Raw genomic sequence first — 15,854 nt, 5'->3', positions numbered from 1 at the left:
AAGGATTTCAATCAACTTTGAGATATAAAATATCACCAAATAGCTTACTTAGTAAGTTTTACTTCATTTGGCTACACTTTTTGACTTTCAACACTACCACATGATCAATTATTATTGGTTACTTTATAATACAAGTTCAGCCCACTTATCACACAAAGAAGAGAAGGTGGCATGGGATTCATAAGAGAAGAGAAGACAATTCATCAAACATGTTGAAATTCAATAAAGTTCATTTAATTTACTAGCTTTTGTTCAAATTTGACTTGGTCATCCTTTTAAATTAATATGATTGGTCCATCATTATAAATATATTTTTAGCTATATTAAGGATCAAAATAATGTATACAATCAACCATTTAGTAGAAAATAAGACTAGATTATCAAACTAGTCAACTTTGCCTACATACTTTGATTTTCCAATCAATCTAACATACCTTTGATTTTTAACTTACTAAGCTTTGACTTATTTTTATAAGTTAATCTAAAGATACTTAGATCAATCTAAGACCACTTATAGTCATCAAAATTCTATAGAGAATTTTAATTATACAATTAAAATTAAGCTTAGTTCATTATTTTGCTTATTTGCAAATTAGTCCGTATACTTTCATATATTTATATTTTGAGCCCTAGACTTTATCAATAATCCCATTTGGGTCTAATTTACCTTGCTAGATATGAATTGTATCACCATAATTTTTATCATGTCAATTCATTCATTTACTCAACAAAATTAACATCAAAGACTTACTTATTTCGAAGCTAGTGTAAACTAGTAATCACTTTTATAATCATTTTATAATTTCAAGATTTCTTAATGAGGGTTGTTATAAGCCCCCTGAGGTATATGTTAGGATCTCTTTGCAGGATATAACCCATGGAGGTATATGTCTCTTTGCGAGATACAACCCCTGGAGGTATATGTCTCTTTGCGGGATATAACCCCTTAGGTATAGGATAGGATCTCTTTGCGGGATATATCCCCTAGGGGTATATGCTAGGATCTCTTTGTGGGATATAGCCCCTGTAGTGTAGCCCTAGAAGTTTTATGTATGTGTATGAAATATATGATGTCTTTTATGCTATGTTATATGATGTTTATGCAGGAAGTGAACTCATGGGTAGAGACTACTCCATAAACCCTGACCTTACTGAGATGGTTAATATCATCCCATCTGGGAACTTACATTTCAGGTACTATAATAGCAAGAGAGCCCTCAAAGGACAAGAGACCAGTTCAGGGTGGCTAGAGATATTAGCCAGAGCAGATAACCAGCGTAGCATTTTGGAGCATCACTATATATGTATATTTTATAGAGCATGATATGTTATGATCATGCATAGTTACAATATGGATTTCTATTTTGGGAGGCGTATGTAGCCTATGGATATTTGTATACTATGACAGGATTATACATAAGTCTGTATGCTATTAAGTAGACTGATATCAATAATGGCATAGAGTCCTATTCTGGTATATATATATATATATATATATATATATATATATGGATTGGACTTTTCTGTATATCAGGTGTTATGTATGGAAGTGGGATTTGATTCTTGGATTAGTCCAATTTACAGCTGTTATGCTGTCCGTAAAGACTCTGTTCGAAATTGTATCTATTATCATATTTTCATAGTGATTTAATCATTAGATATGGCCACAAGTTTATTAAGTATGGATTCTATGCTGGCATGGGACTGTATAGATCATGATATATTGAAAAATAAATTATGCACGACAATACATAAAGATAAGTCAAAAGAAAAAGTTAAGTCACTATGTTACTTGGTGTAACGGTGATACTTTTAATTAAAGTCTCCCGCTAAAGTAATTACAAATGACCAGCTTTGTAAGCATATGTATGTTAACAAACTGGCTGCAGATGGGGTGTTTCATTTACTACATCCTATTTCAAACTCACATCTAACTCCACAGTCTGTGGCTTTTCACGAGCTTCCAGAAAAAAATCATTTGGCTTAGATTCCCTTAACACAACGTCTCTGCTGTAAGTAACACGTTGAGTATCAGGATTCCATAACTTGTACCCTTTGATGCCATTCTTGTATCCAATAAAGATACATCTCTCTGATTTACTATCAAGCTTGCTTCTTTTCTCCTTGGGTACATGCATATATGCCTCACAGCCAAACACTCTAACATAAGATACGTCTGACCTCTTCCCAAGCAGTGCTTCATACGGAGTTTTCTCGTTCAAGACCGATGTAGGAGATTTATTCTTCAAATAAAAAGCAGTAGCCACTGCCTTCGCCCAAAACTTAGCTGCCAACCCTGCACCGCTCAGCATACTCCGTGTTTTCTCTATGAGAGACCGATTCAATCTCTCTGCCACCCCATTCTGTTGAGGTGAGTAGGGAGGGAGTCTTTTGCCTTGCAATCCCATTGCTCGCACAGAATTGATCGAACTTCGTTGAATAGAACTCTCATCCACTATCAGTTCTCATCACCTTGATTTTTTGGTCAAACTAATTTTCCACCTCCACTATTAATAATGTATTAGGATATTGTCCGGACTACGTGTTGTAATTCCGTGACTTAGATACTTACATCTATGTTATCAGGTATTTCAGTTAACTATCTTTTGCAATTTACATACAGACGATATTTTGTAATTGGATTTTAATAATTCAACTTGGCTAAATATAATGACGTCATAATTGAACAGAAAAAGTTATTTCGCATTTTTATATTAAGCGTGGCTTAATACGATGACATGTTAACAAATCGGGTTAACACGGGGTGTTACAACATCTTTTCCAGATCAATTTCACTGTTTTCTCTACGCCAAGAAAAAACCACAAATTTTGAAACTCTAATCTGTCACAGGAACCTCGGTCACAAAATCAAAGCTCTATTACCAAATGTTGGAAATCGACAATTGCACAAGACACAAATCGAGAACGAAAAAGAGAAAGGGAGAGAAAATTGACACGATGATTTTCCCTAGTTCACCTAATGTAGGCTATGTTCAGCTTGTTTGTACTATATTCACCCCACTGCCACTCGTTACAAGTCACTCCGTGTTTTCTCCATGAGAGATCGATTCAATCTCTCTGCCACCCCATTCTGCTGAGGTGAGTAGGGAGGGAGTCTTTTGCCTTGCAATCTCATTGCTCGCACAGAATTGGTCGAACTTCGTTGAATAGAACTCTCCTCCACTATCAGTTCTCATCACTTTGATTTTTTGGTCAAACTGATTTTCCACCAAAGCCTTGAACTCGCGGAATTTATCGAATACTTCATCCTTGCTACGCAAGAAATATATCCACACATTTCTCATAAAATCAACAGTAAAAGAAAATAATACCTTGATTTTTCGTGTGACGCTACAGGTGTGGGGCCAAACATATCGCTGTGTATCAGGTCCTGAATCCCCTCAGCTATTCCTTCTATGGAATCAAAAGATACCCGATTTTACTTCCCTTACAGGAAATGCTCGCAAAATCCCAACCCCATAGAGTAGCTCGGAATTCCATCCAGATCAGGCTTCACACCTTTCGATCGTCTTTGGTCCATGCCTTTAACTCTTTCGACTCGCCTTTCTCTGACGTTCCGTCACTGATAGTTTTCGTTGGCATCGATGGTTTCCCATCTTCGATCATGTACCACACATCCCTTTCAACGAGCAAAGCCTCCATCTTCAGTTTTCATGACTCGAACCCTTTTCCTCCAAACTTTTCAACCTCGATTCGTGATTGTCTAGTTGACATCTGTAAGAACCCGCACTGTTAATTAAGGAAATTAATTATTTAATTATGTAAAATTAGGAAATAATCCCATAATTGACCCTAATGATTATTATGAGGCTTAAATAATCATGGTAAGTGAGTAATAATGCTGAAAGTCGCTTTTCTGACGAAAAGTGCAGATACCGGTTTCGCTACTCGGTATAAATGCGTACCGATGAAGTATCCTGGAAAATTATAAATAGTGTGTTTATATTACTAGAATAATATATAGGACTTGTAAAACAAGTTTCAAGTTAAAATAATGAGAACTGGTGCCAGAACTGATATTGGCTATGGAAAAGCGCATACCGGAAAGGTGCTGCAAAAAATAAAATAAAAATATGATAAATCTTAGAAAAATGAGTAGGTTCAGAATCTCAAGTTTGAGATTAAAATGCTAAGCGTAGCTGTTAATATTAATATTGTGTGTTATTTTAAGTGGACCTATTTAAGCTAAAAGGCACAAAACCCTAGGCCATAATTTGGCTGCTACGTGAGTGTCTTGAGTGCTGATTCTCTTCAGCCATTGTCCCTTCCCTTGAAGCTTGGACCTTTGTGCTTGTTTGAGGGCCAAGAACTCACCTTTTTACTTAGATTTCTTCACACTTAACCTTGTAAACACTTAGCAGTACATGGTGGGGAGGTGAGGGTGCCTTGTTTCTGAGTTGGTTTCTGTCTTGTGGGGGGTTTTGTGGGCTGAGTTGGTGTTCCCCTTGGTGTGAGCCATTTTTCATTCTATTGGAGGCTTCTTGAAGCCATCTTTGAGTGGAAAGATCCAAGCTTGTGTTGTATTTTCGTGGCTTGGCAAAGTCAAAACCTTGGTGCTGTGTAGAATGCCCCTTGTATGCCTTATTTTCGGAGTTTTGGAGCTTGAGGTATACTATGATCATAGCCTTTATCATTTTGAGGTTTTAAGCTTGTTTAATCGGTTAAAAAGAGAAACTTTAATCATTTGAGTAAAGAAATGTGCTTTTGAGTTCATAACATGTTAATGAATATCTATTTAGGGAGTCATTGGACTCCCAATCGCATTTGGACCCTTAAAAATGGGATTATGCAGATCACTGTTCATATTTCTGCATTCTGGTGAAGAAGTATTCGAATACTTTTTGTGTAGTATTCGAATACTTGTTCACTGGTAGTCGAATACTCCTTGCAGGAGTATTAGGATACTTTTCTGAGAAAAAAAGTATTCGGATACCTTGAAGAAGTAGTCGAATACTGGGTAATATTCGAATACTAGGGTGTGGCTATTCGAATACTTCAGTGAAAGTAGTCAAATACTTTCTGGAGAGCAGGAGTATTCGAATACTCATCGGGGAGTATTCGAATACTCATCGGGGAGTATCCGAATACCTCCTGTAGAAACTGCCTAAAATGACTTAAAATGAGATGGAAAGCCTTAATCACTTAATGTAACCTTGAGTAATGGTTATTGATGATTATTTACTGTATAAACAGATTGTGATTGTGCTGTTTGTGGGCTTGAGCTAGTGTGAGCTCTTGGTTTGGACGTATTGCTTAAGAGGTAAGCTTTCGTGTCCTCGGTTTAGCCATTGTTTGTTCCACCATATCCCATGGAGGGATGGTTTATATGCATGATGTGTTTTCATGTACTGTTTTATTGAAATGCTATGGAGCTGTTAAATGCAAAATGCTTATGATATGTATGTGGTGTTTCGCCTAGCCAGGAAGCCATGGGGTGGTACTGAGGGCGGGTATAGCATGGGCTGGTACTGTGTCGGTAATAGACGTATTCCTGCACTTCTCTGATCAGTAGAATTGTTATAACACACATGACATGATTATCTGCTGCATTGCACTATTTTGGAACTTATACTGTTGAACTGCTTTTGAACTTATATTGCACATGTAAGTGAGCTTGGGGTGGAAGATCCTTGAGGACCCCTTGTCTTACTGAGATTTCTTTTTAGAGATCTCACCCCATGTTTGGGGCACATATTTCAGGTTCAGGTAATGCGGGGGGTTGAGACCTCTAGCGGCAGGAGGTCGGAGCTTAGCTGATTTATATGTTGTTATGCTGCTTATGTTGGATGCTGGATATTGACTGTTGCTTTTATGCTTTTAGCTTCATGATGTTATTGTTGAGACTGTTGTTGGGCTTTGTTGCCTTATCTGGTGAGCATGGGGATTGTCCATGCCACATTGTCTTGACTTTATGTTTTAGATGTTTCCAGTTGTAATTAATAATGTATTAGGATATTGTCCGGACTACGTGTTGTAGTTCCGTGACTTAGATATTACTCACATCTATGTTATGAGGTATTTCAGTTAGCTGTCTTTTGCAATTTACATACAGGCGATATTTTGTAATTGGATTTTAATAATTCAACTTGGCTAAGTATAATGACGTCATAATTGAACAAAAAACGTTATTCCGCATTTTTATATTAAGCGTGGTTTAATACGATGACATGTTAACAAATTGAATTAACACGGGGTGTTACAACATCTTTTCCAGATCAATTTCGCAGTTTTCTCTACGCCAAGAAAAAACCACAAATTTTGAAACTCTAATCTGTCACAGGAACCTCGGTCACAAAATCAAAGCTCTAATACCAAATGTGGGAATCGACAATTGCACAAGACACAAATCGAGAACGAAAAAGAGAAAGGGAGAGAAAATTGACACGATGTTTTTCCCTAGTTCACCTAATGTAGGCTATGTTCAGCTTGTTTGTACTATATGCCACTCGTTACAAGTCACTCGATTTACAAGAGAATATAAATAGGATATAGAAAATCCTAACAACAGTTATTCATGGCCCAAGCCTAAACTACTAAGTAAAAGAAAATTACAATAAGTTAGAAGTCCACAACAGTACCATGCCTCTACGGGTCGGGGGTGCTGCCCTCTACACCTCGCCGGGGTGGCTCCCTCGAACCCTCGCCGACACACCTGGGAGCGGTCCCCAATTGACTTTCTGTTGACCCCGCCAACAAGGGCCCTCATCAGTATACGAAGTATGAGTCATACCCAACACCAATTGTCACAATGCAAATTATGTCAATCTCAAACCTATCGTATTTAAACTCAATTATATGATGAAATATTTTAAAAATGTTGTTTTTAATTAATGGTATTTCAACATTTCACATTTCATTTATAATTTACTGTCTCGTTTAATAAGTGTGCTTTTAACATTTAATATATATAGTAAGTGTATTTTTGGGATTAGGAAGTTAAATGATAAATATTGTAACCATAAAGAATTAAGTAAAACACATGATAACACATGCGATAAAAGTAAATTATTTACTTGAAAAATAAAAATTTTCTTGCGTATATAAAGTGATTTCAATGGGCTTTGGCCAACCAAAAAGAAAACAAAAAATAAAGTGAAGTAACATTGTTAACTCTAAAGAAAAAAGGAGGGAAATGTCCAAAACCAATTCCTTTCTTATGAGTATCCAAACTCCTTATTTCCTTCAATCATATATTTAATGTTTTTTTTATTATCCCTATACTCCCTCTCCTTGCGTTAATTAATTTCTCTTGTTTATAGGAATAACATTTTCCCTATTTGTCAATAAATGCCTCTTAAAAATTAATGGTATAATAAATGAGATATATATAGATGTCAGTTGGCTAATATTAATTACATGTTAGATACGCGTTTATCATACATAAAAGCTCTCCTCCTTAACCTTAACATAAACAAACCCTTTAGCATCCCAAACCCACATATCAAATCAAACACAACAAAAGAGTGCAAAACAAGAAGAGAAATGGTGGGTTCTGATCTCAAATCCATTTGTTTGTTGGCAATCCTTGCAATATGCATGTTTTCTCTCTGCCATGACCAGAAGATGATACCAATTGTGGGTGCAGAGAATTGTGATGTGGACCTGCGTGGCCTTGAAATAGAGTGCATGTATTACATGCACAAGGGCGAGCCTTCAACATTGTTAGACCCTAATGATCGATGCTGCAAAGTCATCAAAGATGCTAACATACCATGCTGCTGCAGCAACCTCACTCGGAAATTAGGTACACTGCTGCTTCCTCAACACTCTTTCATTTTCTCATTCTTTGATCTTTATTTCTTCAAGTGTTTTCTTGGTGTGCCATTGCAATGTGGTTGCTATATCTTTTCATAATCTATTAACACTTCAACCACATTGATAGAAGAAAACAAGGATATATGATTTGCCATTATTAATAGGCAACTTTTGTTTTGGTTAAAGTGATAACTTATTAATTTGATGTAGACATACAAAAATTTGAAATTGTTACTTTTACCCTTTTAATTATTTTGTCAGTTTTGAAAGTGCAGATAAATAAATGTTAAAGCTCCCCATATAATATATCAATATATATATATATATATATATATATATATATATATATATATATATATCTATCTAAAACAACCATGGAGTTTGAAAAATAATGTGACTGTTAGAAAGAAAATAAATTAATGGAAAAGGTAACGGCAAAAAATATATCTTCATTTAAAAAATAAAACTACATTTGTACCTGACAAATGAAACAGTAATATTTATATGAAAAAAATGTTTCGTAATTTTTGTTTTTTGGTACATAATAGTTTATTTAAAGTTAGTCGAGTTCAAGTTCTTAGGACTGCAACTTTATTAAAGCTTGTGATATAATTCTATCTAACTCAAATCGAATTAGTTGAATAATCATAGATAATATAAAAAAGAGGGATTAGGTTCATAATTTTACCTCTTGCAAATAAATTGGTGATATGTTTTATTTACTACTTGCAACTAATTAAGATTCGGCTTTTAAAAAAAAAGTGTGTACGGCGCATAATTAATCAATTATTTTGGGTTCAGAGGTACTAATTATCATTTGAATTTTGTGGAATGATGAACAGTTTACCCACCTGGTTATACCATAGAAGATATGCTTGACTGGAATAAAGTGTTGCACTGCTTGAACTTCTGTGGCAAACCTCTTGCTGTTGGCACAATGTGTGGAAGTAAGAAACGCACAATTTGAATAATAAATTTATACATTAATATTAATTACAATTTATAAGTCGTTTCTAAAATATTAATTCTTTAGTGTTTTACTTGACACGTAGAAGGAATATAACGAATTGCGTTATTGACGACAAAGGAATATTTGGGAATGTTTTGCAGATTTCATTGTTTCACCCCAGTCACCACCAAGTAAGAGTTGAAGATGGGTGCCTATAACTTTATATGCTGCTTATAGCTATTTATATACATTTCGTATGCTAGAAGTTGCTTCATGTAAAATGAATTAATAAATTAGTTGACAAATTTCATGAACAAAATAGTGTCTCGAAATTTCGGTGGTTTTGTTTTGTTTTTCAACCATTTTTTGTCCTATATATTTGTGTGGTTTTTTCTTTTTTTAGACATTCTTTACACTAGATTTTGAGTTTTTGACCTTCAAGCTTGATGAAGTTTTGGTCTTAATTAAGTTTTGGACTTATTGTACTTACAAATGTAGGTATGTTATGGAAAAAAGTGCTAAAACAAATAGTAAAAAAAAATGAACTACATCTGATTTTGATACGAATACATTTTTTTTGAAATAGAGGTTTAGGTAATCAAAATTTACATAGTCATTTATGATAAAAAAAATAAATAGCGAAACTATGACATTTGCAGTTTTTTTTTTTGGTAAACTATGACATTTGGAGTTTTAATTTACCTTTTCATGTTATTATTATAATATTATTGATAAATGAAAGCAATCTGTCCTTGAAAAGAAGATTGATTGTAAAAACAAATTAAATAAAGAGGAAAAAAAACAGGTGAAAAGATTTTTGGCAAAATGTGATAATCCTGAGGGAGGATTGAATAGGCTTTTTCACCCTTTTGCCCCTCATTAATTATTTAATAACCATTTTGCCCCTTATTCAGAACTACCTACTATTCTGCCCCTCTTTAATCGATTAAATAGGGAGATTTAATCGACTAAATCTTCAAGTCAACGATTTTTGCCTATTTTGATCATTTAATCGATTAAATTTTTGATTTAATCGATTAAAGAGGGGCAGAATGGTAGGTAGTTCTGAATAAAGGGCAAAATGGTTATTAAATAATTAATGAGGGGCAAAAGAGTGAAAAAGCCTGTTCAGTCCTCCCTAATATTATTTTTCGGAGGGGTTTAAAGCTTTAATTTCGGAACCCGTCTCGAATCAGACTAGTCGCGAAGCGATGAATCAATTGGAATATTTTCAAAAATATATATAAGTGGTGTGGTGAAAAAATCTAAGCTATACTGCTATCTCTTCATGATTCCCAACTTGTATCTTATATTTGAGACTTTCTTCAAACTCTTTGACATCATCAAATAAACTTTGTTCAACACTTGTGGTTAATGATGTTTGTTAGAATATATTAAATATGATTAGATATGATTAGATATGATTAGTCTGTAATTATGCTGATTGTATTAGTCTGTTATTATGATGATTGTAATTAGGTCTGGGCCTTTCACTTAAAGCCTATTAGAGTCTCTATATATTGTAACTCTCTGAATTAGATCAATACACACAGAATATTATTTCAAATGTTCCTCTCTTCTCTCTCACTCTCTCATTATTTAACATGGTATCAAGAGCCTAAGGAACTTTGAATTTTTTTTTCTTTCCCGGTGAACCCACTGTTCATCGTGGTTTAAATTTTTTATTTTTTTTATTTTTTTCCGGAGCTGTCTCCTTGTCAGTTTCCGGACGCTTCTCTCTCCGCATACAGCTTCTGACTCGTCCAGAACCACCGTCCGGTCACCGTTTCCGGTGATCCACATACCGCCGTGCTCGTCTCAGCCGCACGGTTCCAACGCCACCGGTCCCGTCTGATTTCAAGGTCACACGCGCGCGTGACAATTTGGCCACTCTCCTTCACTCCGGCGGCGCATGGAGGCTCCTCTCCGGCCGTGGCTGGTTGCGATCTTCTCGTCTCCTTGCGTAGGTTCTGGATCTGGTCTTGTTTTGGTGTTTGGACCTTTTTTTGCATTAACGTACAGATTCCTCTTCTACCGGTTAGTTGTATGATCTGTCCTTTCTGATTTTTTTTGTTTTTGATTATGGATCCTCCTGTCTCCAATGTTTCTGTTTCTGGGACTCCGGCTGAACAAAAATCGGAGAAGCAAACATCATGCCCACCTACTGCATCCATTGCACCCTCTGGTAATTCTTTTGTTGGCATCTCTCAGTTGCACTCTATAGGCCCTTAGACTCTTGATTCTGGGGCTTCTGATCACATTTCTGGTAATAAGTCCTTATTCACTTCCCTTTGTACTACTGGTTCTTTTCCCACTATTAGTATGGCCAATGGGTCTCTGGTTCAATCAAGGGGGATTGGCACGGTTCTTCTTTTACCCAATTTATCTCTGGATCATGTTCTATATGTGCCCGATTCTCCTTTTAACTTACTTTCTGTTAGTCGTTTGACCAAATCCATTGACTGTGTTGTTTCTTTTACTAAAACCTCTGTCATCTTTCAGGATCGGAGTTCAGGGAAGAAGATTATCAAAGGATGTGAGTCTCAGGGCCTCTATTAACTAGTTCCCTCTTCTTCAGCCTTCTCCACTGTGGATTCTCCTCTTACTATCCATGCTCGTCTGGGCCATCCTAGTCTTGCAAAGCTTCAGAAGATGGTTCCCCATTTATCGTCTCTTTCTACTTTAAATTGTGAGTCTTGTCAGTTTGGGAAACATACTCGTAGTACGTTTTCGAGTCGTCTTAGTCGTCAAGTTGTTTCTCCTTTTTCTTTGGTCCACTCTGATGTTTGGGGACCAAGTCGTCATTCTTCTACTTTGGGTTTTAAGTACTTTGTTACTTTTATTGATGATTATTTCAGATGCACTTGGTTATTTTTAATGAAAAATCGGTCTGAGTTGTTTTCTATTTTTCAGTTATTTTATAATGAAATAAAAACTCAATTTGGTATTCATATTCGTACTTTTCGTAGTGATAATGTATGTGAGTACTTATCTCATCAATTTCAACAATTTTTTTCATCTCATGGCATTCTTCATCAAACATCTTGCCCTCATACACCCCAACAAAATGGTGTAGCCGAGCGCAAGAATCGCCATCTGGTTGAAACCATTCGTGCCTTGTTAATTGATGGCAATGTTCCATACACATTCTGGGGTGATGCTATACTTACTACATGCTATCTCATTAATCGCATGCCATCATCTGTTCTCAATCATAAGGCACCTCACTCTATTTTATTTCCCCATCAAGCTTTATATCCTTTAACTCCACATGTGTTTGGTTCTACGTGTTTTGTTCATCATCTTGGTCCAGGTTTGGATAAATTAGCTCCCAAGTCTCATAAATGTGTTTTTCTGGGTCATCCTCGGTCTCAGAAGGGTTACCGTTGCTACTCTCCCACTTTACGTCGATACTTTATCTCGACGAATGTCTCCTTTTTTGAATCAGTTCCCTTTTTTGGATCCTCTACTACTCCTATGGATACTGATTCTGTACAGTCATCCCTCCCAGGTGACCTTCTTTACCTTCCGTCTTTACCCGTCCATGTTTCTGACTCTCCTTCTATCACCTTTTCTGCTGATGAGATCGAGCATAGTTCGTCAGATGTCTCTGTGGACTCACATTCAACTGCATCTCCTCCCACGGTTGGAAGAGATGATTAAATCTCCCATACATAAGGTTGTTCTTCTGATAAAGAGGAAGATTTAATCGATTAAGTTGAAGATTTAATCGATTAAATCTTCATTTGACCATTTAATCGATTAAATATTCAATTTAATCGATTAAAGAGGGGCAGATTGGTAGATAGTTTGCAATAAGGAGCAAAATGATTATTAAATAATTAATGAGGAGCAAAAAGATGAAAAAGCCGGACTGAACACATACTAAGATCCATAACATCTAATGCATTAATTTTATTTTAAAATGGTTTTTTGGGGACATAATGGTAAATCTATCAAGTTAGGACAAACTAGTAACTTAGCATTCATTAAAAAAGGCAATTGAGTAACTTTGTTATAAAAAATCAATTACATAATAAATGATCATTTTTGATCCATCATTTTTTTAACATGTGGGGAGTTGTAGAACTCCATAATCAGTTTCACATAAATCTTAGAGCTTGGAGCTGTCAAGAAGCTAGGATAAAATCTTGTATAATTTTAGTAGACTATTTGTGTTTGAAGTTTGCTTGCACATCACCTTCTCTTGATCAACAAAATTGTATAGGTATTTAGTCTAGACTTAGTTATCCCATTGCGCCAAGGGATAGTGAACCGAGATAAATTTGTGTATTCGTTTCTCTTTACCCCCATCCCTTAAATTAATTAGGCATTGGTATTGAGAATTGCACTTTTTTGGTTGTCGTAACTAAGGCTGACAAAATGGGATCAGCCTGGCATGACAGACTGAGTTTTACAACCCTTCCAACTTGCCTAGCCTGCCCCGCGTAACCCGCCAACTTGTCGTGCTGATTTTTTTATTTTATTTTTTTAATGTGAAACAAGTTCAGGCCGGCAGATCAAGTTTTTCAGCCCACACTCAAAAGCACTCACGAGTGTGAGGAATGTTTCCAAGAGTTGAAGGCATGTATAGGATGAAATTAGCAATTTTGCGAGGGAATTGGCGAGGAAAAGTAGTAGCGAGGATGAAATTAGCGACGGAATTTGCATAGCAATTCCCTCGCTATATAGGATTTTTCTAGTAGTGTTGTCCAAGTTATCCTTCGATCTCATGAAAACGATGTTGTAGAGAAGATACTTCTTCTGCAAGCAGTTCTTAAACCCTCATGATCATGGAGTTCAATAAGTTGAAAGCACCAGTTATACGTAATAGATCATTTGAGTGGCAAAGTTTGTTACGAGAGAGAAAACGAGAAAGAAAGAATAGCACAAGTATTTATTCAATTTATTTCTTTCTTGATACATGCTTCTTACTTATGTTCAATTGTTCGTACTCCAGTACTGTACTACCATGCCCCGTAATATCTACAGTGCCACATAGTTGTACTTATTACTAACAACCTAAGTAACCTTCTAACGTCCCAATTGCATAATTGCATGAGTCATCTACAATATTATAAGTTGGGGAATATTATATCAAAGAAATATTTCTGCAATAAATGCAGATAACTTATCTGCAGTAACTATAGAAAAATTAACCCATATTATATTTATAAATTTTTTATTTACAAACTATACTATGTCTTATCGGTAAGACACTCGTGAAGTCTTGCCGATAAAACATAACACAATTTGTAAATTTATAATTTTTTTTAACAATATAACCATTTTTTTAAGTAATGGTCTTTCCGCCTATGTGGCACCATTCTCGTTCTAACTGATATCTGCTCCCTAACAGCCATACAAGTTTAAACTCGTACTACCTTCCTTTTTCAACTTTTTACTGATAATGATAATTAATTCATAGTTAATGTAAAATAGTAATTCTGAACCTAGCCATTTTTCCAGTATTTATCATATTGTTATTATAATTTTCACAACACTTTGCCGGTACGCGTTTTATACGTAGCCGATATCAGTTCTGACATCAGCACTCATTATTATGACTCCAAACTTGATATTCAAGGCCTAGATATTATTCTAGGAATATTCATATGCTTATTATAATTTTTTGGAATACTTCACCAATACGCATCTATATCGCGAAGCAGAACCAGTATCCGCTCTTTTCGTCAGAAAAACGACTTTAAGTATTATTCCACTTTCTAAATAATTATCTTATCATTCTTATGCATATTTATTACCAAATCCATGCTACGTCATAGATAATCCTATTTAATTAATTATTTGGCGGTGCAGGTTCTTACACTCACCCCCACCTTTTAAGAATTTTGTCCGCAAAATTAGAGACACACATGTCCTTAAACTCGGGTTATTGCCGGAGAAGCTTGTCCTCCCGCTCCCAAGTACACTCCTCTGGAGTTTTTCCTTCCCATTTCACTTTGACCATGGGAATAACTTTTCTTCTTAATTTCTTCTCGCCACGATCAAGTATTCTGAGTGGTCCGACGGGAGTCTTTAAGTTCTCCTCATGAGGTCTCAACTACCTCGAAGCATAAGCAACAACTCTACCAATTTGCATCAACACACAGTCTAACCCCTTCTTAGAAGCATCACAATAAAGTTCAAGCTGCTTTGTAGGATCAGGAAGGACCAATACTAGTAATCTCTCCTTCAACTCCTGAAAGCATTCCTCACACTCGTGAGTCCACACAAGTAGAGTCTCCTTCTGGGTAAGGTGAGTCAGTGGCAATACCATCTTGGAGAATCCCTCAATGAACCTCCTATAGTAACCTACCAAACCCAAGAAACTCCTCACTTCTGTAACAATTTTGGGTCTCTTCCAATCCAACATTGCCTTAATTTTGTTTGGATCTACTGCAACTGCTTCTGCAGAAATCACATGCCCAAGGAATTTTACCGAATTGAGCCAAAACTCACATTTAGAAGGCTTTGCATAAAGCTTCTTCTCTTTAAGCACCTTTAACACAATCCTCAAGTGCTTCTCATGCTTCTCCTCACTCTTGGAGTAAATCAATATATCGTCGATGAAGACGATCACAAAATGATCCAAGTACGACTGAAAAATATGGTTCATGTAATCCATGAATACCGCTGGTGCATTGGTGAGTCCAAACGGGATCACCAAATACTCACAATGATCGTATCTCGAACGAAACGCGGTCTTGGGGACATACTCTGGCTTAACCTTGATCTGATGGTATCCGGACCGAAGATCAATCTTGGAATACACGCAAGCACCCCTAAGCTGATCCAAAAGATCATCAATGAGTGGGAGGCGATACTTGTTCTTGATTGTCACCTTGTTCAACTGCCTGTAATCGGTGCACAATCGCATTGTCCCATCTTTCTTCTTAACAAAGATGACCGATGTTCCCCATGGAGACACGATCGGTCGAATGAAGTTCTTCGCAGAAAGATCCTCAATATGCTTCTTCAGTTTCGCTAACTCAGGTGGAGACATCCGGTATGGAGCTAATGAAATAGGTCCCACACCAAGCAATAGCTCAATGGAGAACTCTATCTCCCGTTGTGGCGAAAACTCAGGAATCTCCTCAGGGAACACCTTAAGGAATTCCCTCACCAC

This window comes from Gastrolobium bilobum, unplaced genomic scaffold (genome assembly GCF_033153095.1).
Source record: "Gastrolobium bilobum isolate Gb01-03AN ecotype WA unplaced genomic scaffold, APGP_CSIRO_Gbil_v1 utg28077, whole genome shotgun sequence".
NCBI lineage: Eukaryota > Viridiplantae > Streptophyta > Magnoliopsida > Fabales > Fabaceae > Gastrolobium > Gastrolobium bilobum.
The sequence above is the reverse complement of the archived record's forward strand: the minus strand, read 5'-3'. Positions refer to the sequence as shown.